Here is a 24,512-nt window from a genome sequence, read left to right as displayed (position 1 = left end):
TTCTTTTTGTGTCTGTCTTTATTTTTCTCTCTGTTCATTCACTTGCTCATTCATTCTGAGTTTACATTAAGTACTGTAAACAGTTGTTTTATTTTTCAGAGGGCTCAGTTTCTGGCAGGACTTTTTTAAGCCAGAGGAAATAGACAACTTCAGACTAATTCTGCTCATCATTTAAATAATTCTTTCCTTAATCAAGGCCAATAAATCAGAAATCAGGATAGCTTTTGAAATTTTAAGTAAAATTGCTGCAAATGCCCCTTGCAAGCTCTAGTGTCGTCAGACTACATGGTTCCTAGTATAACCCAGGAAATTATCTGCATTGATGTTCTGCTGTGGCCTCAACCACTAAGAGGCAGGCCATCATGACAGCAGCCACTTGACTCCTGGCAAAACGGTGTGGCCTTTCTTCTCCCTGCCACAGCAACGGTGTTCTACAACCACCTTGCAGTGCATTTAACAGTCAGCAGACAAGATGGCTACCAGATTACCAGTAAAACCAAAACTGATGTTTCTTAAAACGCACTTACTTCTTTGGATATAGATCAATTTTTAATGAAATGAATATATTTGAAGAGCACACCAGAATTACTACCATATATTCATTTTGTTGATTAAAATCAGGAATTTTAATTAAAATTAATTTAATTAATTAAATTATATTTATTTCATTGATTAAAATTAGGAATACAATATATATATATTGAAGTTTGTTTTAAACCCAGTCTATAAAAAGTATAAAGGGCTGGGTTCAAGGTGGACCACTTGCCTTGCTTGTGTGAGTTCCTGGTTTTGATCCCAGCACTGCAAAGGAACACACTCACTAAAGGCAAAACAAAAAGTTAATATTATTTTAAAATTAGCATGTTTACCTCCTATCAGGAATGCAGAAAAGATTCTAATATTAATATTAACTATCAAGGCATCAGGAACTAAAATTGATTATGAACAAATAGTGAAATGGGTCAGTTCCCTCTGTGGTTTAAAATACAAAGAATATGGAAAAGATAAAAGATGATCTTTCCAAATGTCTTCTTGCTCTGAGTATGAGAGCTCCTGGGTCCTTTTGATACTTGAAACACTGATTAATTTTTATTACTTCCTTGAAGGTGGTAGCTCTGTTGGCCCAGCAGTTTTCACTTTTGATCACACACACTGGCACACCCCACTCGGGGCTCAGGTCTTTGAACAACCATTTGTTTTGATTCAAATTGAAACTTAGTTTTCATCCTTAGAGTTTACTTCCAAAAAGTTGGATTTGCAAGTTCTGACACTAGGATGAAAATTCATTTCATTAGTCTTCCTTGGGAATATTCTCTTTATTATAATGCCTTGCATTTACTTGGAACTTTTTAAAGATCTTAAAGGGTTTCTTCCCAGGATGGACCTGTAAGTCACATGCATGATGCAGTGATTCTTCCCCCTGTCCCCTCCTGTGTTGTATGATTTTTCTCAGTTGTAACTATGCATTAAAGTAATTGCAAAAGTGAGTTTTTCTGATAAAAAAAAAAGGTCATGAAAACGTTTAGAGATTTTGACTTAAAAATATATGTAGCTAGCCTATAATCCCAGGCACTTAGGAGGCCGGGTGATCACAAGTTTGAGGCCAGCCTGAGCAACTTAGTGAGACCCTATCTGAAAATACATTAAAATGGCTAGGGGGCTGGGGCTGTAGCTCAGTGGCAGAGCACTTGCCTAGCATGTGTGAGGCACTGGTTTTGATCCTTAGCACCACATAAAAATAAACAAATAAAATAAAGGCATTCTGTCCACACACAAAAAATGGTCTGGGGATGTGGCTCAGTGATAGAATGCTCCTGAGATCAGTCCCCAGCATTGAAGGAAAAAAAAGTATGCAACTGCTTCCAAATTAGCATTAACCAGAGAAGCATCTTACTCAATGAAAGAAATAGTGTAATTTACAGTATTGAGGTAGTTCAGTGAAATCTTTTCTTATAATTCATATTAAAGTATTATTGACACTGGTGAAGAATGAGCATTATTTCAGTGAAAAACTTTTTTCTTTTTTTGCAATTCTGAGGCCTCACAAATGCTGGGCAAGCTCCCTACCACTACACTACATCCCTTCCCTTTTTATTTTGAGACAGGGGTCTCACTCAGTTGTATAGTTTGGCCTTGAACTCCTGTCTCAACCTCCTGAGTAGCTGGGATTATAGGCACTCATGCTATAGAAGATAATGGTGATGATGTTTAACAGATATTCATGGTATACTGTGTCCCGACACCGTTCTCCATATTTTATATATTGTTATTTAATCCTCCCAGCATCCTTCTGAGGGTAATTACTAGAATTACCCCTATGTTACAAGGGATAAAACTGGCACAGCATGATTAAGTGACAGCTAGAATTTAGAATCCTGGAACTAATTCCAGATCCCATGTGCTAAACTATATTCTGATACTGCTTCAGACAATTGGTTGGCAGTAAGCCAAGTGTGTAGTGATTTTCAGAGTCCTTCAGAGCGTCACAGAGGACCTGTAAGCCCCAAGAACCAGAGCAAAGGGTCAATGTAGAACCATATACCAGTCAGAGATGTGGAGACTATCTAAGAATAGTCTCCAAAGAATATGTGGACATCTCACCAAAGATGGCATTACCAGCCACAGACAATGAGATGTGAAACTTAATTTGTTCCTCAGTGGTGGTAACAGGTAGGCCAGCTGTTAACCCCTGCCCCTCTTTGTTTTTAAATAGAATCCAAACAGTTTCATGGACTGGATCTATTCGGAGTACCTATGGATCATTCTAAAAAAAAAAACAAACAAACCAAGAACAACAACAGAAAAAACCTTTTAACATAGAAATTTCAAACTAACACAAAAGTAGAGAGAAAAATAAAATGAACCCACATGTGCTTATCAGTTTTGTTGTAGTTTTATCCACCTTGTTTCTTTGCTCCCTCCATCCTTTTTAATTTAATTTAATATTTTTATTTTCTGGAATATTTTGAAGCAAATGTGAAATACCATATGTCACTTATAAATACTTCATTATGTTTTTCTAATAGGTAAGGATTTTTTAAAAGATACAGTATATCCACAATAACATTGTTACATACATATAATTCTTTACTGTCTCCTAATACCGGTCTGCTTCAAACTTCCCTGTTTGTCTTAAATAGGGTTTTTAATGTTGATTTGTCCAAGTCAGGATTCAAAGAGCTTTGGTCCCAAATAATGAACATCACTGCCCATTTTCCTTCCCCATAGTTTAGGTAAGAAATATGGTTAAGAAACTATTAAGATCATCACTTCATCCTAGACCTATGGAAGTCAGTATCTTACATTTGTACATTATATTGTTACCTTTTTAATAGAATTCTTAGACCAGAATAGGTGGTTAGAGGTCATCTATCTCAAGAGTTAACATTTTTTGTACCAAAGACCTCAGGCCAATCCTATACATTCTTTCTTTCCTCCTTCCTTCCCTCCTTCCTTCCTCTTTTTTCTTCTTTTCTCTTCTCTTCCCCTGTCCCTTCTTTCTCTCCTACCTTCCCTCTCCAGGGCCTTGTGCATACTAGTCAAGTGCTGTACCACTGAGCTACATCCCCAGCCCTGGATCCATTCGTTTTTTTTGTTGTTGTTGTTTTTTTTTTTTTTTAGTTGCAGATGCACACGATACCTTTATTTTGTTTATTCAGGTTTTTTGTTTGTTTGTTTGTTTTGTTTTTTTTAATGTGGTACTGGGAATAGAACCCAGTGCCTCACACATGCACTCTACCACTGAGCCACAATCCCACCCCCCCATCCATTTTTTTTAATTATTTATTTATTTATTTTTATTATTGTACACAAATGGGATACATGTTGTTTCTCTATTTGTACATGGCATAAAGGCATACCATTTGTGTAATCATAAATTTACATAGGGTAATGTTTGATTCATTCTGTTATTTTTCCCCTCCCCCCCACCCCACCCACCCCTCCCACCCCTCTTTTCCCTCTATACAGTCCTTCCTTCCTCCATTCTTGCCCCCCTCCCTAAACCTAACTCTAACCCTAACACTAACTCTTCCCACCCCCCATTATGTGTCCTCATCCACTTATTAGCGATATCATTCTTCCTTTGGTTTTTTGAGATTGGCTTATCTCACTTAGCATGATATTCTCCAATTTCATCCATTTGCCTGCAAATGCCATAATTTTATCATTCTTTATGGCTGAGTAATATTCCATTGTATATATATACCACATTTTCTTTATCCATTCATCAATTGAAGGACATCTAGGTTGGTTCCACAATCTGGCTATTGTGAACTGAGCAGCTATGAACATTGATGTGGCTGTATCTCTGTAATATGCTGATTTTAAATCCTTTGGGTATAGGCCAAGGAGTGGGATAGCTGGGTCAAATGGTGGTTCCATTCCAAGTTTTCTAAGGAGTCTCCATACTGCTTTCCAGAGTGGCTGCACTAATTTGCAGCCCCACCAGCAATGTATGAGTGTACCTTTCTCCCCACATCCTCGTCAACACCTGTTGTTGCTTGTATTCTTGATAATCGCCATTCTAATTGGGGTGAGATGAAATCTTAGGGTAGTTTTGATTTGCATTTCTCTTATTACTAGAGATGTTGAACATTTTTCCATATGTTTGTTGATTGCTTGTAGATCTTCTTCTGTGAAGTGTCTATTCATTTCCTTAGCCCATTTGTCGATTGGATTACTTGCATTCTTGGTGTAGAGTTTTTTGAGTTCTTTATAGATTCTGGAGATTAGTGCTCTATCTGAAGTATGATTGGCAAAGATTTTCTCCCACTCTGTAGGCTCTTTCTTCACATTGCTGATAGTTTCCTTTGCTGAGAGAAAGCTTTTTAGTTTGAATCTATCCCAGTTATTAATTCTTGCTTTTATTTCTTGTGCTATGGGAGTCCTGTTGAGGAAGTCTGGTCCTAAGCCGACATGTTGAAGCTCTGGACCTACTTTTTCTTCTATGAGATGCAAGGTCTCTGGTCTGATCCTGAGATCCTTAATCCATTTTGAGTTTAGTTTCGTGCATGGTGAGAGATATGGGTTTAGTTTCATTCTGTTGCATATGGATTTCCAATTCTCCCAGCACCATTTGTTGAAGAGGCTATCTTTTCTCCATTGCATATTTTTGGCCCCTTTGTCTAGTATGAGAAAATTGTATTTATTTGGGTTTGTGTCCGTGTCCTCTATTCTGTACCATTGATCCACCTTTCTATTTTGGTACCAATACCATGCCGTTTTTGTTACTATTGCTTTGTAGTAGAGTTGAAGATCTGGTATTGCGAAACCCCCTGCTTCACTCTTTCTGCCAAGGATTGCTTTAGCTATTCTGGGTTTTTTATTCTTCCAGATGAATTTCATAATTTCTTGCTCTATTTCTGTAAGGTACATCATTGGGATTTTAATTGGAATTGCATTGAATCTGTATAGCACTTTTGGTAATATGGCCATTTTGACAATATTAATTCTTCCTATCCAAGAACATGGGAGATCTTTCCATCTTCTGAGGTTTTCTTTAATTTCTTTCTTTAGTGTTCTGTAGTTCTCATAGTAGAGGTCTTTCACCTCTTTTGTGAGATTGATTCCCAAATATTTTATTTTTTTCGAAGCTATTGTGAATGGGGTAGTTTTCCTAATTTCTCTTTCTGAAGATTCATCACTTATGTATAGAAATGCCTTAGATTTATGTGCATTGATCTTATATCCCGCTACTTTACTGAATTCACTTATGAGATCTAACAGTTTTCTACCCCCATCCATTTTTTAGAACAGCATTTTTACAGCATCTCAAAAAAATAAATTACATATATCATGCTACAAAGGAAACTCATTAAAATACTGTTAGCATATCTTTAAAAAGTTGTGATGTGCTTCTAATTTCAGGATTTCATGGACTCTATTGTTTCCTGTAAATTGAAAAACAATTCTAAGACATTTTGAAGCACCTTCTTGGGCTAGGTTGTGTGGTTCTCGATAGTTCCCTAGGTTTCAGACATTGACTTAAGGCCAATTTTAGAAACCAATGAATTCAAAAGGATTAATTCAGAAGTTTAGTAAACAGAACTGTTTGTTTTAAACCTACCTGGAAAGGTTGTAACTTTTCTCTAAATTATCCAGAAATTATGCATCACTTTCCTTCAAGAAAGACAGGGTCAGAGCATGACATTCTAAAATGATCTCTTAGGCTACATAGATTAACTTAAATAAGAAACTTCAGCAAAACAGGGAAACAACCACCTTGATTTAAGGCTACAGTATTTTTATCCCATGTATGACAATTGTATATACTCAAGGGAGGACATTAAAATCAGCTGGATTGTAAGTTTAGAATAGAACTAAAGGATAATTTGCACAGCCAGCTACTGACAGTATATTGTTGGCTTAAACTTCAAAAGCAAAAGCACCCCCAGGGCTCCCCCATCTATCTATCTATCTATCTATCTATCTATCTATATACACATATATAAGAAAGAAACAAATGCCTGAAGGGATTAATGCTTTAGCTTTGGTAATTTTCAAATACAGGTAAGCTTCATTAATTTGGAATTTACATGAATTCAGTAAGGAAGAACGGATGAACTAAGGAAAATCCATTCTTTCTGATCAGCATCATAAATGATACACATTCAGGGTGAATACATGCCATGAATGCTATCTACTCAACATTCAGCCCTGCAAATGGAGTCATTCTTTATGTATATTGATTACTAATGTAGTCTTGTCTAAATTTTTAGGTTTAATACACGTGTATTGTATACTGATTTACAAATAAATGATTTATTAAATGTTTGATTAAGAAAATAAGTAAAAAGTAGGTTGTTATGTAGACATGTAAAACTTACTTCTTAACACCATTCATGAACATGGTATATGTTTCCATTTATTTTGATCATCTTTAATTTCTCATAGCAATGTTTTATAGTTGTCAGTATACAGGTTTTGTACATCTTTTGTTTCATTAATTCCTAAATGTATTTTTAAGCTATAGTGAATGGAGTTTTCTTCATTTTCATTTTCTCATTGCTCACTGTTAATAAACAGAAACATGACTGATTTTTGTGTATTGACCTTTAGTGGATTCCTTAGGATTTTTATGTATGTGATCATGATCATGTCATCTAGAAAAAAACAACAGTTCTAATATTCCTTTTCAGTGTGTCTGCCTGCTTGCCTGCTTGCCTGCCTGCCTCCCTCTTCTTCCTCTCCTTTCTTCCTTCCCTCCCTCCCATGTTCCCCAGACCTGATCCATACAATGGTCTATTCATTTGGTTGTCAGTTTGTCCCTTCATTCACTACACATTGAGCACCTGCTCTGTGTCAGGCACTGTCAAGACTCAGGGATACCAGGTGATATCTGCTCCAAAATGCCTACGGTCTGGAGAAAGAAGATGGACATATGAAAACAACAATGAACTATTATTTAAAGTGCAGCAATAGAGATATACCAGATATCATGAGAACATGGAAGGGACAACCAACTCACTGAGCAGGAGGGCTGTCAGAGCATTTCACACAGAAGGAACTGAGGAAAGAACTGAGGGAAGAAATAGTAGTGTATGTGAAGAATCCGGTGGCTTAGAATTGCTTAAAAGTCTTGTGGATCCCAGGGAGTGGTAAGAGATTAAGATAAAGAGGTCAAAGGCCAGAACACAGACAGCATTGTATACTGGGCTGAGGAATTTGACTTGATCCTGATGATAGCAAGGAGTTATTAAAGAATGCTCAATGAGAAGTGGAATATAATTGCTTTTCAAAAATAGATAATTCTGGTATGATGTAGAAAATGATTTGGAATGGTGATCAGGAGACCTAAAAATATAGTCCAGGCAAAGGATGATTATGCCTAAACTAAAGCAGTCAAAATAGGAGTGGAAGGGAAGAAAAATGCTTCAGGAAATACACTGGAGGGCTTGGGATGTGGCTCCATGGTAGGGGGCTGGCCTGGCATGCACAAAAAAGTATGTACATTTTTCAGAAGGAAAACTGGCAAGACTTAGCGATCGAGCTCAAGTAGAAGGTGAGGATCTAAGAAGAATTAGAATGATCACAGTTCTCTTCTTTAGGCACCTAGGAAACTGGTGCTGACATCAGCTGAAGCAGGGGTTGTATTAGGAGAAGCAGATTTGGAGATAGTGAGGCCAATTTGGGAAATGTTGAGCTTCAGAAACCTGTGAATATCCAGGTGAAGAATGTATGAGTGAACGTTGACAGGGAACAATGTGTGGTGGAGGCTCTCAGCAGTTAACCTGGAATCCATTCCAAACTGAAAATCCCTGGCCATTCCCGGTCCAGATGGTTCTAAGCTATTTGGCCTGACTGAACCTCTCTATGGTCATACTTCACATGGGCAAGATGTGGTCTGGAATTTAAAATCCCACTTCTCAAAGAGGTGGTCCAAAATCTTGAGATGGCCCAACCTAGGAAGTACTCAAAGAGCTTTTGGGAGTGACTTCTAGACTATGAATGATCTTTGGCTAAACTCCAACCCTGGCCCTTCAATGAAAGGAGGATGAAGGGGGTTTCAAAACAGTTCATCTCACCCAAGGACACATGCAGTACAGCTCCACTTATATGAGGTAACCAGAGTTTTCCAGATCATAGGGATAGAAAGTGAAATGGTAGAATGGTGATTTCCGGGAGCTGGGCAGAAGGAGAATGGGAAGCTGTGTTTAATGGATGTGGAATTTTAGTTTGGGTTGGTGAAAAAGTTCTGGAGATGGGTAATGGTGATTGTTCCTCAACACTGTGCATGTACTTGATGCCACTGGTTAAAATGGTAAGTTTTATTATTTTAACCACAGTTTAAAAAATAAAAAAACCACAGTTGGACAGCAGGCAGGCATCTTATTGACAGCACTTCCTCTGACCAAGTCAACTTTGTTTTTTCTTATCTAATTAATTCTCACTCAGAGGTCGCTGGAAAGATGAAAAGTGACCTCCAGTAAAGGTAATAATAATATCATTGTTGCATATCAATAATACCATTTATGGATTGCTCATTATGTGCAAAGTACTATGCTAAGTACTTTACGTTGCTTATTTCCATATCATTCTCTCAACAGCCCCATAAGGTTGGGCTGCTTGTTAGTCCCATTTTATAGAAGAAAGTAAAGCACTTGCTAGAAGTCCCATAGCTAGAAGTTGAAACAGCATTTGAACAGAGACCTTCTGATTTCAGATTTCTTGTTCTCAGCAATTCACAAAGCTCCCCAGTCCATGATCTGGGGCCCACTGCTGGGTTAGGGATAGGCTACCAACAGGCTACTCTCATCTTGTCAGTCCCTGGGGGAGCTGGAGCCCACCCTCATCCTCCCAGCCTCTCATTTTCCTGAGTGTGCCATAAAATAGTAGCACTTCTGGTTAAATACTGTGATTTGAAAGAGGTTGGCAAGCCTAGTACTCCCTCTTCTGTATTGCCCAGTTAGAGGATCCTAGATACAGTCGTGGTCAGCAGAACCCCAACCTCCATATACTTGCTGGGTAGGGATCCTCAGTTACAGTTCCTTGCTTCAAATGAGGAGCTCTGGGGCTTCCCCCAGTGTTTCTTCTGGTCCTCCTGCTGTGAAGCTGCCTCATTGTACTGTCAGTCTTTTGAACTCTCCTAGTGTTGAAAAGGTGGATTAAGGATTCCCTGTCTCCAGGGAAACCAGAGTACCTGCCCAAGATCAGCAAACTTTGCATACAGGTGAGCCAAGCAAAGATAATTGCCCAAAGGAATCTATCAGTGTGACCGAGGCCAGGCAACCAGCAATTACATTGGCATTTTAGATGTCAACCGCCCAGCAATCTCTGATGTAAACCATTGTCTCCACTCAGCTTTGTTTCCCAAGAAAGCTGTAAGTTGAGTTCCAAGCATTTTCCCAGATAGTCTTTCAGGGTGAAAGGGAGGCTTCTTTAGTTTTAAGGCCTTGACTTTTGTAGAGATGGGTTTGCTTTCTTCTGCACCCTCAGGTGAAAGCGGAATTGAACTCTGAACATTTAAACCTATTCTTTGTGTCAGGTGCCCTGCTGATCACTACAGACTTAGATGCATGAGCGTCCTTTAGTGGAGTCACTCAGTCTAACAGACTCAGGGGTTCTGAGGCTTTTCCCAGTGAACACTGCTCCCCTCCCCCGTTTTTAAATCTTTCTGGCTAATATTCCTCATTTTTCATCTGGCTATGTGCTTGGAAACCTCATATGTATTGTAAACTGTCTCCTGTGTCAGACAAGTTAAAAGAATTTGCAAAGTTTATCCTTAAGCTCTTGTTTGATTGAGACCTCAGAAATGAATTGTGGTCTCAACAAAAGCATCTCCAAATGGCATCGACTTTGTTTTATGTTGGAAGAGGGAGTGGGCCCAAACCCTCAATTCCAGTGTTCTACCACAGCCAGTCAATGAGAAGGTAGAGGCCGATTCAGTGGGACAAGTCTTGAACACTGTATTTATAAGAAGATGAAAACAAGCTCTGTTGGCTTCTCACCAAGGAGACACAATACTTCAAAAGACCCGTTCTTTTGGGAGGTGAACAGCCCAAGATTGCAGACTCGGTGGACTCCACAGAGAGTAAACAGAAGGAGACCATACACCCTCACGTTCAAAGGCAGTTTACTCCAATACCATTTGTTGTTTTCATCATTCCAGAGGTCACGGGGCTACAGAAAACCAACCCAATCAGAAAGAATTGCTTCTTGATTTCAGCTCTTCAAGTCTGAATCTTTTAACAACTAGAAAATCCTTTGAAACAACCTGATTTTAGCTTTGATATTCTGAGAGAGCATTGACCCAAGTATGCATACGGTAGTGGTCATAGTGAAGAAGTGGAAGTAAGGAGCTTAGCTTCTGGGTTTTTTTGTCCTGTAGAGTGCTGCACCAGCCTCACAGAAGGTAATAATACAATTAAATGGATTGGTGTTCTTACACAAGATGACCAAAGAGACAGAAACACTGAAAAGCAGCCTAGCTGCTGCAGTGTCCTCTGTCCGTGACTCCTGGATATCTCTGACATTGAGGGACAAGGAGATGGGTCTTGGCCACAATTCTCTGACACATGCAGTTCTATGCACACATGCACACTCACACATGTATACCCTTGTGATAGTGCTCAGCCAACTTTGTGTTCCTAGAACTCAAAAAACCAAAAATAACTGTCCTCCTTCCCACCCCCAAATATATGAACTCTCTTAAGAATGTTCCTTTTTATATTTTTTTGTTTGAACAAGCAACGTCTTCACTTTGGTTTTTTAATAAACAGTGTGCAAGGTCCCACTCTTACTCCTGTCCATTCGTCTCTGTTCCTTTTCTCGTCACTTTGTTCTTTTTAAAATTTAGCCTTGCAGATGAGAGAAAGACAAGCATATGCTTCGTTTTCTTCTTTCTTATGTGAAAAGTAGCATATACCTGGAGCAGGTCCTTTCCACGCTTTGCTATATCATGTGCAATTCCTAACCTCCTTTCCACCGTGGTGCTGAGTTAATCGAAGGCCAGAACCTTCAGCTTTACAGCTCTTCACTAATAAACTTGAGTGAGATTTATGCCATGTTTCTGTCATTCCCCAATTGTTATTAGAAATATCTCTTAATATCAGTAATAAGACCTTACATATTTCAAAGTACTTTCCCATTTATCCATCTTCCCAAACCCCATGAAGTGGACAGAGCAGGTACTGTCCTTGTTTTTAAGGTGAGCAAAGCAAGGGTAAAGGTTGGCATTGAGTCAGACGACTCCTCTGTACTTGATGCCACTTTGTTTTTCAAAAACAAGGGAGAAACTGCCCTCCATAGTTGTGTTAATATTTCTCGGTACTTACCAAAAAACATGGTAAATGGTTTTTTAAAAACTTATTTTGAGGTAATTATAGTCTCACAAGTAAGCGTAAGAAAATAATACAGAAAGAGTCTGTATCTTTTGCCCATTTTCCATCAATGGAGTATCTTGAACAACATCAACAAGCAGGATATTGACACTGAGGCAATCAAGAGGCAGAACCACTCACCACTACAAGGATTCCCCCCCGACGCCATTTTGTCATGACAGCACTCTCATTACTCATCAGTGCCTGAGGCAGAGCCCTCCCTGACCACCAGCTGTGACCACATCATAGACACACACACACACACACACACACACACACACACACGTATTTTGATATGGAGGTTGTATTAGGAAAGTCTGTCAGCCTTAGCAAGCACTTCCTGTCCTCCATGGCTAATAAAGTAAAGTTTTATCAGTTCAGTGGTGGTCAGCAGGGGATGCAAGGAGGACTCTGCTTCTTGCAGGCCTTCTGGGACCCAACTTCTTCTCTCCAGTGGTCCCCCAGTCCCTGTCGCCTTGGCATCCTCCACCCCGCCACCTGCTTCAGGCTGGCTTGTCGTTTGGTAGGGTCAGGAGGGAAGCAGCATGCATCCCTCCCACACAGTCCATTGGCCAGAATTTAGTCATCTGGCTCCACCTCACTGCAAGAAGGCTATTCCCAGGAGGAAAAGGAAGAGATGCCGATGAGCACTTGTTCAAGAATAGTCAGGAAGGCCTCATAAATTGTGGTTAAAAACTAGAAGAAACCCAGATGTCCCCTGATGGGAAAATGGATAAATTGTGTTATCCAGTCACACTCTTTAACAACTGTGAAAATGACAGACTATGTCTACACACATTGAAGATGAAATCTTAGAAACCTAATGTTGACTGAAAGAAAGGAAGTTAGAGGAGACATACAATATGATAGAAATGTTATATATAAAAAGTCCAAACAGGTAAAATGAAGCAATTTATTATTTAGGACTACAGAAATCTTTATTTAAGCCATGTATTTTAAAAACCGAAACAGTAACAGGCATTTTGGGATAGTTGATCCCTGGGGAGGCAGGCAGAGGGCGGGATGGAGAGAGGGCGTAGAGGGGCACACTGTGTCCTTGTTCTGGGTGGGCGTGGAGATTCAGGCATGTTCCCCCATGTTTCAGAATGAAAGTGTGAGTTAAAAGTAGTCTCTGACATATATCAAATATGGCATACTGGTTTTTAAAAGAATGAACTTAAACAAATACTATAATTAGTAATAAAAATAAATCTATTAGTTGTAAGAATGCAACAAGGAACAGCCAGGTCACTGGAAAAGGTGATTCTTATTCATTGGTTTTCCTAATGCTATGGAAGTGACCCACTTTGGGGCTGGATCTAGCTAAGGTCACAAATGCTAGCCCCAGCGTTCAGGTTACAATCATATCTTGTTCTACAATTTTCTTGAATTTCTCTGCAGTTTCCAAAATCAGTTACATTCATCCTTTGACTGTCGTCTTCAGAATCTGTGTCATGATGTCTACTGTGAAGATCATTTCCCTGCCGAGGAGTCCTGCAGAAACTTTATCGAGGTCCTTTCCAAGTCTTACCTATCTAGAAATACTCAATACCACCCCTTAAAAAAATCTTGTATCTACAAAGATGCAACCAAATCCAGCATTTCAGCAGACCCAAGTCGAGGCTTGTAACAAGCAGAAGTAATTGCTGTACAGTTATCACCAGAGGTGCATACCCAACGTCCAGAGGAACCAAATGACTTAGTAAACATGCAAAATCTCTTTTATCTTAAAATGAAAGACCTAAATAACCCACCGCTATAATAGTTGCCAGCCGTGATCCATCCTTAGCTGGCTACTAGCAACCGTCTGTAAATGATCAATCCAGAACAGCCCTGGGATTTGCTGCTTTTTCTTATTCTCTCCCCTCCTCCTCCTCCTGTCCTGGAAGTTTGGGCCTTTGCATTCTCCACCCTCTGTAGGGAATTCTGTGCTCTCTGCACCCAGAATGAGTCAGCATGTGGATGCATACCCTCATTTCCATGGAAATGGACTGAGGTTATCAGAAATCTCAATCTGTTCAACCATAGATAAAAATCAAGGCATTTTATGGTAACCCAGATAGTTAGCTCAGCAACCACTCTCTGGAACATACAGTACAAGTCCTTTGGGAAATACCTAGTTGGGGAGTGACTTTTGGTCTCCTGGGTAAAATGTTCACTTCGCAGACAGCAGACCCTTTGTAAGAGAGAAACAGGCTCCGTCAAAACTGGGTGGTGACGAGATAAAGGCAGGCCACTCCTGTTTGAATGTTTGTCATTTTGGTGGGGATTTTGTTTAACAAGGTTCCTACCTTATCTATCTTTTTTCAGATTTATAGCTCCAGAGCCCATAAAAGGGAGGCCACAGATGTGAACATGAGCTGTGGAAAGATTAAAAACAAACCTAGGCTAGTCAGTAAAAATAATCTTGAGATATTTTGGATTTTTGTTTTTATGGTCTTTTTCTTCTCCCTCTTCTTCTCTTTCTTTAGCACTGAAGATCACATCAGGGGCTCTAATCGTATTTGACTAATAGGACTCACCGTACTTGGCTAACTGTCATATTATGAAAATGCTGGAAGGGATGTTGCCTTGGCATTATTTATAATATGTATGCAATTTTCCACTCTCTGCTGGGAAACAGGGTTAACCACTATTATAATTCAATTAGAAATTATTTTATTGAACCCCTGTCTTGGGCCAGGTACTCTGTCAGGTGGATGAATAAGATATGGTCCCTCCCTGATGAAACTTAAAGTCAGAAAATCATTATGTCTTGCCATTCTGGAAAATATTTAAATTATCTGCAAAAAAAGACCAGATCTAGAAAGAAGTGCTTTAAATGGTTTTCTGGCACCTTCGTACCTACCTTATGATCTTTATGTGTTGGAGAGGGTTTAGCCACTTCTACTACTGTATTTGATCATATCTAGACCAGATAACCACCTTTGTCTGAACCAAGTGTTGACCTGTTATTCACCCGGATGTCATGAATCTTGTCTGTTGATATCTTCTGCTACTTCTATGGAAGAGACAGAATCTTGGCCTTCAATCCAATCATACTATTAGTTGTCATTTATGAAACACTGCAAGATAAAAATCATAATTGCCATTCTACAACTGGAAAGGTAGAAAGCAGAGAGGTTTAGTAACTCTTCTAAGATCCCACAGGTGATAAATGCAGAACTGGATTTAAACCAGGTCCCAAATGTCCCAATTCAAACTCAGCTCTTTTTGTTCTGCTTACCTCATCTAACTCACTCAACGACACAACACTGTTATTTCTTGATCCTTCAGTGATATGATCTTGCCCTATTTCTCTGGAATTCAGGAATCAGGTCTGCAGGGAATGGAGGCTCGTTGAGTTGCCATGTGCAGATTATGTTCCAGAATGTTGAAGACAAAAGAGGATATGGAGTATCTTACTTTGTTTTCCCAGTTTGAAAGATGGGCATCCATAAACACAGCTGCATGAGATGCTTGTATGGTCTCGCAGTGTTGGAGACAAGGCAGTTGCTCCTCATATGTGGACTTCTTCAAAAGAACATGGGTCAAAAGTTTGAGGATTTTCACCCATCACCCCAGTAGAGGAGATTTTGGTAAATGCAGGGTGATTGGGCATATTTGATTTGGTGGGGCTTAAAGCTGGACCAGGGCGAGTGTTCCTTCAAGATCTCTCCACCCAGATTGTGACCCCGCATGACCTCTTCTCCTCAGGACACTGCCCCCACAAGGACTGCTGCACTTTTGACTCTAGAGATGTGACTTGGTCACAATCTTCAAGTTGTTTCTGGGTTTTATTGTCATTGTTTTTAAAGAAAGAAATTTTGAGCAATCAGTATGTCAACACCTTGTGAAGAAAGCAAGTCCCTTAAAGACCCATGCCCTTTACAGGGAGTATTCCACTGACATATCAAACCAGAAACAATCCCATGGTTTTGAAAAGTATTTTAGATAAATACAGAAGGCATGTATCACTCCAAATCCATCCTTGATGGAACTGTTGTTTAAAAGGGAAAGGGCCATCCAGACAGATTAGCCAGACCATGTAATATCAGACAACCCCCCTATTACTTGGAACATGATAGGTTTTCAGAGTTCATTGTATGGATTTGTGCTCCATTTTGATAATTACTTTTAGCTTCTGAGGTTTATGCAAATCAGTCACAATTAACCAAATGATCACTCAGTCAGTACAGACAAATCTAGAATGGTAGCATCTAGAGGTCGTTCCTCCTTTCAAGGGCACTAACTTCCTGTTGGCCTGTGTGTAGAGAGAAGGAAAGTACAGCTACAAAAACATTTTGGGAGAGAAGGGTTTGGGAGGGTTATGTTGGCTGGTAGAGAATTGGGAGAATTCTTTTGGGAAAGTATCCAAGAGGAGGCGATTTTAAGATTCCACCTTGAAGGCAGAGTATGGTACGGTGAACAGAAGAAAAGAGATTCTTTCTAGGATTTAGACCAGTTTATACACAAATGAAGCAACAGGGGTCTAGGGCCACACTGTGTTCAAAACAGTAATTGCAAAGCCAGATAAAAATCACTTACCACAATAAAGTTGTAAACACTAAATGAAATGTCAAGGTTTTTGTTTGGGGTTTGGAAACGTGTCAACTGAGTTTAGTAATGTGGATATCCCATGGGGAAAAAGACCATTAAGGGAAAATCCTCTAAAACTTTTATCTTGGGGAGGAAAGTGGAGCAGGGGATGGAACCCTATATAATAAAATTAGCACTTTTTTGCTTAGACAAAGGCTCAAGGTAAGAAGAACACAGGTTTGGCTCAGCTCAAGGATTTAGATCTCAGTATAAGTCAGAACAGTCAAATGAAGGTGTGGTTTGATAGAAGTTCGCATTTCACCACAGGATGGTGGGGTGGCAGAAAGCTGAGCAGGAGACATTGAGGTTGACTGCAGAGGGCTCCCCAAGTTAGAGCCCCTCTCATGTAGAAAGTACAAATTGGTCCAGGGGTGCCTGCTGTCACCTTGCTCTAGCAGGGAAGTCTGTTGACCAGCAGTCCTTCAGGGACTGGAAGAGAGCACCTTCCTTGGCTCCAGGAAGCTGGGATGAGTTCACGGAGATACCATTTGATCTGGGGTGAAATGCTTGACACAGCCCGTGAGCTGGGATCACTGGGGAGGTGGGGTCAGCAGCACTGGGCCTCACCTGGATTGCAGACAGGGTAGCGCCCTTGCCACAGGAAGTCATCCTCACCACGGTCGTGCTCTCAGACAGGCTTCTGGAACACCACACAATTGCTTTGCTCTGGGTGGTAAGGAGAAAAGATAGAGCTAACAGGCACATGGAGCTATGTGACGTGCTGGGTTCTCATCCAAACTGAACATCTGCTCCACCCAGCTTTTAATGGCAGGACTGGACTCCTGGGAATTGAGGCTCCAAACTTTGGGATGGTATGTTGTTTCTCCTTCTCTATTGTTTCTCTGTTCACTCAGGCACCACTCAGAACTCGTCAGAGCCTTGAAACTCTGACCTGCCTTTCTTCTCTCCCCTCCACCGTGAATCCAAAAGGAGTGGGGAAGTTAGTTGCCAAACTTGCATGGTTTAGAAACAGCTTCCTAGTCAAGGCTGCTGCAAAGCCAGTTTTGAGAACTGCACAGATGGCAGAAAGAACACTCATCCCACAGTTAGAAAATTGGGTTAGGCTGGCCAAGGTGCCATCTGCCTGTAATCCTGGCTCCTCAGGAGGCTGAGGCAGGAGGATTGCAAGTTCGAGGCCAGCCTCAGCAACTTAACCAGGCCCTAAACGACTTAGCAAGATTCTGTCTTAAAAATTAAAAAGAACTGGGGATATAGCTCAGTGTAGCCTAGCATGTGTGAGACTCTGGGTTCAACCCCCAGTAGAAGGGGGAAAAGAAAACAAAACACAGATTAGGTTCTCAGCCTCATCGCATTCTGTCCCTGAGACTATCTCCTCATCTGTGGAATGGAATTGCAAATTATCTTGACTGATAGAATCATGAGAATTATATCATGAAAGCAAATTGGAGCCTATCACGTGCTTTAGAAAAGCAAAGTGTTAGTTATTCTGTGTTTGCCACTCCCATGGTGAACACACCAGTTTATACCCAGTCACCTCACTATTATTTGACAGACCAGCTCTTGTGTCCTGCCACCATATTTATCCTATTGAGACATCCATCATCCCATGGCCCCTCAGGAGACCGCCTCTCCCTGGCTCCACAGGCTTCTCTCCTGCTCAGCCGCAACCTCTTCATTGACCGTCCTTGTGTCTCCCCTTGACCTTCTCATTTTTCTTGAACATGTCTCCACCTTCCCACCCCAGTAACAAACACTTGATCTGAATACCATAATTATGAGGTTCTAGCATCTTGGATGGACTTTAGTTACCATGTGTGTTGGCTTCATTGTTCTGCTTCATTTGCTCACTGAGGTCCAAGACTAAGTCCGAATTGTGTTTGAGAGTATTAGCGTGCACAGTGTCTTGCACTACGGTGAGCACTCAGCAGGTGTGCATCCACCGCTTGCTAGCACCTTGCAGTTTATACAGTGCCTGGATGCACGATGTTCTTTCACTGTAAATGGTTCTCCCGTTTTGCAATAAGAAAAGAAGCTTAGAGAGGTTACAAGCCACCCAATTTATGGGAATGAAAGGGTGACAAGGGGTCTCTGTTTCCCCAGGGAGTGTGGCAGAGCGCACAGTGGAGCATGGACGTGAGGTAAGCTGCTCCTGTGTGTAGTGCACAGTCCACAGCTGGCACTGGGGACCAAGGCCAGATCAGCAAAGACCTTACAGAAGTGACCAGACCCAACATACTATAGTAGGTACCATAGCAGGGGTACTATTCATGTCAGCGAGGAGCTGAACTCAGGTGACTCCAGCTGACCTCATAGGTACAAGTCAAGTAGACAGGAGCTGGAGGGACTTAGGTGACTCCTCCTGTACCCTGGCAGATGCCAGGCAATGCAGCCCACTTCCTGGAGGATTCTCAGCTGGACCAGTGATTTCATCTGTCAATTCTTAAGCACATCAGCAACCAGGAGAGCTGTTCATGTGACCGTTTGAATGCGTTCAGAAGTTTTGATCCCTCACAGGAGAAACTGGAACAGCATTGGCAGGTTTCTAGGCTTAGTGGTATCAGTGATTCCATTTCTGGCCAAACACGATTGAGAAATCTTTCCAGTCTCCTCTCACTGCAGCCAGAGTGTACCTGAACAGTGCTTTGATATTTCAGTATCACTGCCTAACTTATGAAAGTATAAGCCCCATACAGGTAACTAGCTCCTGCCCCTAATTGAATTCCTTGTGCTTATTGCCTAACTAGGACATGCCTGGGTGGGGCTGGTGAGAGCCAGCAATGCCAGGCTCAGAAAGGCAAGCTGAAGACCAGTGGGCAGGCCTGAGGGTTGGAAAGCTACACAGTAAACGGGTGGAGTACCGAAGCTTAGTTGTATGTCTAGAGAATTCAGGGTGTGGTGTGGGATCAACTCCTGGGACAGCAAAGATTAATATTTAATACATATGCATTTATTAGCGTGGCTGGATCTTTTGTCAAAAATGTCATAAATTTACAGTTCAGGATTTTAAAGTAAACAGAATTATTAATTCTTCTCTTTCAATACCCTGTATGCACTCCTCACTAAAATAAAAGTCTGTGATAACTCTTCAGCCAAAAATATTAGAATTCTAGTTTCCATGAGCTTTTGGGAACTGCTTTCAAAGAATGCCTTCCTCCACTCGAACCTCATACCTTTGTCTATGTCCAAGGTTAGGAGTAAACCATATTTTCTTTAAAACATCTGACAAAACCCTTCTCCCAGTCAACCAAATTTTGATTTAAAAAAAAAGAACAGAAAAATGGGGGCTAATATGACAACAAGATTTGTACCCTCACAAGTAAATATTACAATTTAGCTGGGTAACTACTTGTGGAAGCTTGTTAGGTCAAAGTGACTCACTTGCGTAGATGAGGTTATTTTTAGAGATGTAATTTGTACTGTTTAGAAAAGAATAAAGAGATGGTAAAAGGCTAGATCGCTCATTATAGTTTACAGAGCTCATGAACCCAGCATCCATGCAAAAGATGACTAAGCAAGGGGTCGGTTGGTACTTTCTCTCAGAATTTTACAGACATGAGTCATCCACTTTAGTCTGCAGACACAGCATCAAGGCTTCGAGGTACCTGTGACTCAGCTCCCATTTAGAAAGAGCACTAGAATTCAATTCTGATATACTTTTGCAGTTAAGTAGTGAGGACATTACATACCAAAGGAAAATGTGCCTTTGTGCCACACAGCCATCAGATGTTTTTAGCAAGGATTGATTGATCTTCATCTCTGACCTTTGTGATCTGTGCTGGGCAGCATGTCCGCTCATCCTGCTGCCGCACGTTGCAACGCTGTCCTCTTCCTGTTGGCTGCACTGCCCCAGTGCTCCTTGGGCCTCAGTAGGAAGCGCAGCCTCCCCCTTCCCCGCTAAGAGGTCCAGCATGAAGGCCCACCTCCTTCAGCCAGAAACGTGTGTGTGCGCTTGCGTGCATGGAAATCCTCAGTCTACAATCTACATTCTGGATTTCACAGACTGGCAGAAATAGCTTCCAGAGGCTTCTTCCCCTTCACATTTTACATATGTCAAAGATTAGAAGGAGAAAAATCATATTTTCCAATGTTTTTTTTTAAAGCAACACCAATACCATAGCATGCACCTAAGGCTTCTTCTTATGGCTAAGCAGACTTTTTTTTTTTTTTTTTTAATTGTAAACAAATGGGATACATGTTGTTTCTCTGTTTGTACAAAAATATGGAAGGTTTCACAAATTTGCATGTCATCCTTGCGCAGGGGCCATGCTAATCTTCTCTGTATCGTTCCAATTTTAGTATATGTGCTGCCGAAGCGAGCACCTAAGCAGACTTTTTCAAGGAAATGCCCTCTCTCTGCAGGGCTGCCACTTCGTTCTCAGGGCAGGGCTCTGCGGACCAGGTGGCCTCAAGGTGCAGCTTCACATGCAGATCTCCCCCTTGTCTGTTGGCACACTGATCGCACAGCCTATTCATAGTTAAGCCCTCTGAATATAATCTGTCCTTTCAAATATAAAGAGAGAGATCCTTTGCAGTTTGCAGACAAACCAATGGACTATTCGTGACCAACAGAGAATTTCATTTATTTATCAGAGAAACATGGGCATGGTTACAGAAGCAAATGCTCCAGAAAGAGATACAATGAAAAGCAAGAGTACTCTGCCCCCTGCCTGCTCACTGACAGCCGCTTTTAACCATTTCTGTCACGTGGCATTTGCCTCTGTAACCTGCTGACTATTTCATTCCTCACCTTCTGTGTCTGTCACAATTACTAAGAACTTCGGGGCATGCAGAGGTTGAAGTCCTATTATCAAGGAGAAAGGCCTTGTGTACATTCACGTCAGCTCAGCAAACATTTGAGTATCTACTCTGGACCCGCCCTATGTTAGGCCCTGTGTCACAGAAATGGGTGGGTCTACTAGGTGTTTGCATTCAGGTGGGAGAGACAGCAAGGCAGACCCAGAAGTACAAAGACTGGAAACTGCTATTTTACAGGTGCATAATACAGGGTATTAAACCTCTTCTGAAGGTTTTACAGAAATGTCCTAGAGCTCAGACTTTGAGTACAAATGGAAATTTTCTAGATAAAGAGGAAAGAATGTCCCAGACAAGGAGAACGACATTCTCATGGACTGATGTCGTGCATTCTGAAGAATAGAAATAATGCATAAAATTGAATTTGGAGGATACATGCATGAGTGAAGGGAGTAATGGGGAGATGCGGCAGGAAAGAAATGAGCTGATATTGAAGAGCCTTGTGTTGTCAGGTGTTCAAAATATATCCCGTTACTGGTGGAGCCCTGGAAGGATGTTAAACAGGGACCTGGCGTTCCCTCTGTTATGCTCCAGTCTGAGGGCAGAGGGACGACGAATGCAAGTGGGAGGAGGCGGTGGGCAGAGAAGCCACTTTGGTAACTGGTTAAGGCAGAGAGTACAAGGTACCAAAGCAGTGGGAGTCGGGAGAGAGAGGAAAGGCCAGGTTCTAGAAATACTTCAGAGTGGAATCTGGACTCGGTGAACACTCACGTTTGGGGTGAGGAAGAAGAGGAACTGCAAACTGCTATTGTGCTTCCCAGCTCTGGTAGCTAAGGAGAGAGTGGAAACTGAAGAAGAGGGGACCAAGATTTGGAAGAAAGAGAGTGAGTTTGAATGTATTGAGTTTGATGTGTAGATGTGATACACAAGCGGAAATATTCTGTAAGGAACCAAAAAATGTGAGACTGAACTTTTGTGACCCCCATAGTGGTGGCATTTGAAGCCTGGGGCTGGTGGAATTCCCATAGGACTAATGTGTGACATAAGGAAACTGAACACAGCTCTGGGGAAGTCTAGCAGCTAGTGGAGGGCAGGAGAAGATGCCTGGGAGAAACCAGTCTGCAGGAGAGAGGGGGAAGATGAGAACCAGGAGAGAGACACCAGGAAGGCAGAGAGGGCAGCGTGGCAAGGGAGAGGAGAGGGCAAGCATATCTTCAGTCCTGGTCATGGCGAAAGAAGAGCCCATGTGTGAGCAGAGGTGGAAGCCAGGCGTGAGCTGATACCTGGTGATGGAATTCACTGACCATCAATCCTCTTTCAAAAGTTTGGCGAATTAAAGTAATAGCGAATGGGCCATAACGGGTAGCGGTGATGGCAGGGGGACTAGTTGGGATGAGAAAATCTTCAGCCTGAGGAGAAGGAAATGGTTAAGGAGATATTGAAACTTCTTGGCAGGAGAGTTCGGCCCTCCTGAGAAAAGCATGGAAGAGTCCAACACAGGCGGGCCCACTACCAACTGCCCTTCAGGACCTCTGAGGAGTTTGCACTTTGCTTTCTCTGCCACTTGGGAGGCGAAGACTAGAGCTCTCCCTGGATCCGAGGTGTAGTTGGCAGCCATGTATGGTCAGGCCATCAGTCTACCATCCTTGTGGTACCTGTTAGGCTAAGGGAAATGGGGGCATTCTGAAACAGGTGAGAAGTAGCCTGTCTCCCTGCCTGGGAACCCAGGCAGCATCGAATGCATCCTCCTCTTTTAGTTCTTCTCGTGGTCAGTTCTGCTTACTGACTTCCCCAACCCTCTGAGACTTTATTTTTGCTTCATCCCAAGTTCCTTGCTGTTAGCCCGGGGTTAGTGCCCACAGGGCAACTCAGAGGCGTTTTTGTTTTTTTTTTTCCCCCTCAGAGGTTTTTAAATGAACACACACACTCATACTCTTTTCTTACTTGACTTCTAATAATGCATTTAGTCCTACTCACATACAAACCAAACTGATTTTTAAATAGTTGAAATCCCATAGGTCATGGTATGCTTTGCTAAATGTGGTTTTAACATCACTGGTCAAAAGTCCTATGGTCAAGAATGCTCATGGGCACAGTCTTGGAAGGGTCAGACAAGTAACTCTTTTGTTTTGCACAAGTGTTAAACCACTCTTTAGCCTACACACTCATGCACACGTTCAGACACAGGTGTGCATGTGTGTGTGCACCCCTTAGTAAAGCATTCTATGTCCAGGGTTTAGGCATCTTTCTGCCTAACCATGCTGATGCATGCTTAGGCACTGCTTTGCAGATTTTAGTTTAATTTTTCTGTGAGCTAAGGTTAAGTGATGACTTAGCAAGTTGAATAAAGAACCAAACCTGTTTTGCCATGGAACCAATTAATAACATACCTAAAATGAACCATCTGGCTTCTAGCAACAAATAGATTCCCATCACCTTGTTGGTGAGGGGTCAGGAGTGAGGTGGGGCGGGTGAGAGCACTGTCCTATTGTGAGAGCAGCAGCCAGGCCTAGTGGGAAGAGATTACTGTTGAGCCCACTGCTGAGGTATACCCAGGTTTAAGGTACTTTATTTTAAAGCCTTTTGAGACTTGAGTTCCTTTTTACTTCTAATCTGATCATTTCACCTGTCCTTAAATGCTCTGTATATATGAACTTCAACTTGTGTATTCAGATCTTGGTCTTTTAGCCTGAACCCTATGAACTGTATCATATCTTCTCCAGCAAGAGTCTCAAAAAGTCTCAAACCAGCTGCCCCACCAGCATTCAGGAGTTGTGGGGGTGGTTTGTTATTTTGTGTGTGTGTGTGTGTCACTGGGAATGAACCCAGGGCCTTGTGCTTGTGAGGCATGCACTCTACCAACTGAGCTATATTCCCAGTCATAGGGGTTGTGTTTTATCCAGTTGGCCTCACTAGTCCCTGTGGACCAGAATGATGGGTGGAATGAAGGCCATTAAATTGGTGTCAATATGTGGGACAAATTGGAAGACAATTTCTACAGGCAAAGGAAGCTTTTGAGTTACTTCAGGTGCATGATGATTAGTATCTGGAGCTGACCTCACATGGTGGTGTGGGAGGCCTTCCCAGCTGTTCTTAGGTTTAATGGAAAGCATATCCAGTGGTAGCAAGGAGGCTGATGTTTTTTTAAATATATATTCCCACCTCTGTTTATCCTTGGTGGAAGTAAATGGGACCTCCCAGCCCCACCAGTCCCTACCAGCAGGACAGTGCCATTTAGGTAGTCCTCCCCAGGATGGAAAAAAGAATGAAGAGTCAAAGGTGCCTCATGTTTTGTGCTTAATCGAACCTGAGACCCAATGGCATATGGTGAGTGAAGAATAGACTGTAGCTTTTATTTCAGGTATGTGGTACCAATATCCCCCAGGTAGCAGAATATTCTGG

General features: G+C 41.5%; 1 protein-coding gene and 1 non-coding gene across 3 annotated transcripts in view; one reads left to right on the top strand and one right to left on the bottom strand.

Moving 5' to 3' along the window:
- Babam2 (BRISC and BRCA1 A complex member 2) overlaps positions 1 to 24,512 on the top strand; it is a 404,865-nt gene that overhangs the window by 333,623 nt on the left and 46,730 nt on the right. The window lies entirely within an intron of this gene.
- On the bottom strand, positions 20,572 to 20,678 carry LOC124963772 (U6 spliceosomal RNA). Its single transcript, XR_007104810.1, has one exon. It is a non-coding gene; the product is annotated as a U6 spliceosomal RNA (small nuclear RNA).

The sequence above is a fragment of the Sciurus carolinensis genome, chromosome 13 (assembly GCF_902686445.1).
Source record: "Sciurus carolinensis chromosome 13, mSciCar1.2, whole genome shotgun sequence".
Lineage (NCBI taxonomy): Eukaryota > Metazoa > Chordata > Mammalia > Rodentia > Sciuridae > Sciurus > Sciurus carolinensis.
Note: the sequence above shows the minus strand (reverse complement) of the source record. Positions and strands in the feature narration are given on the sequence as shown.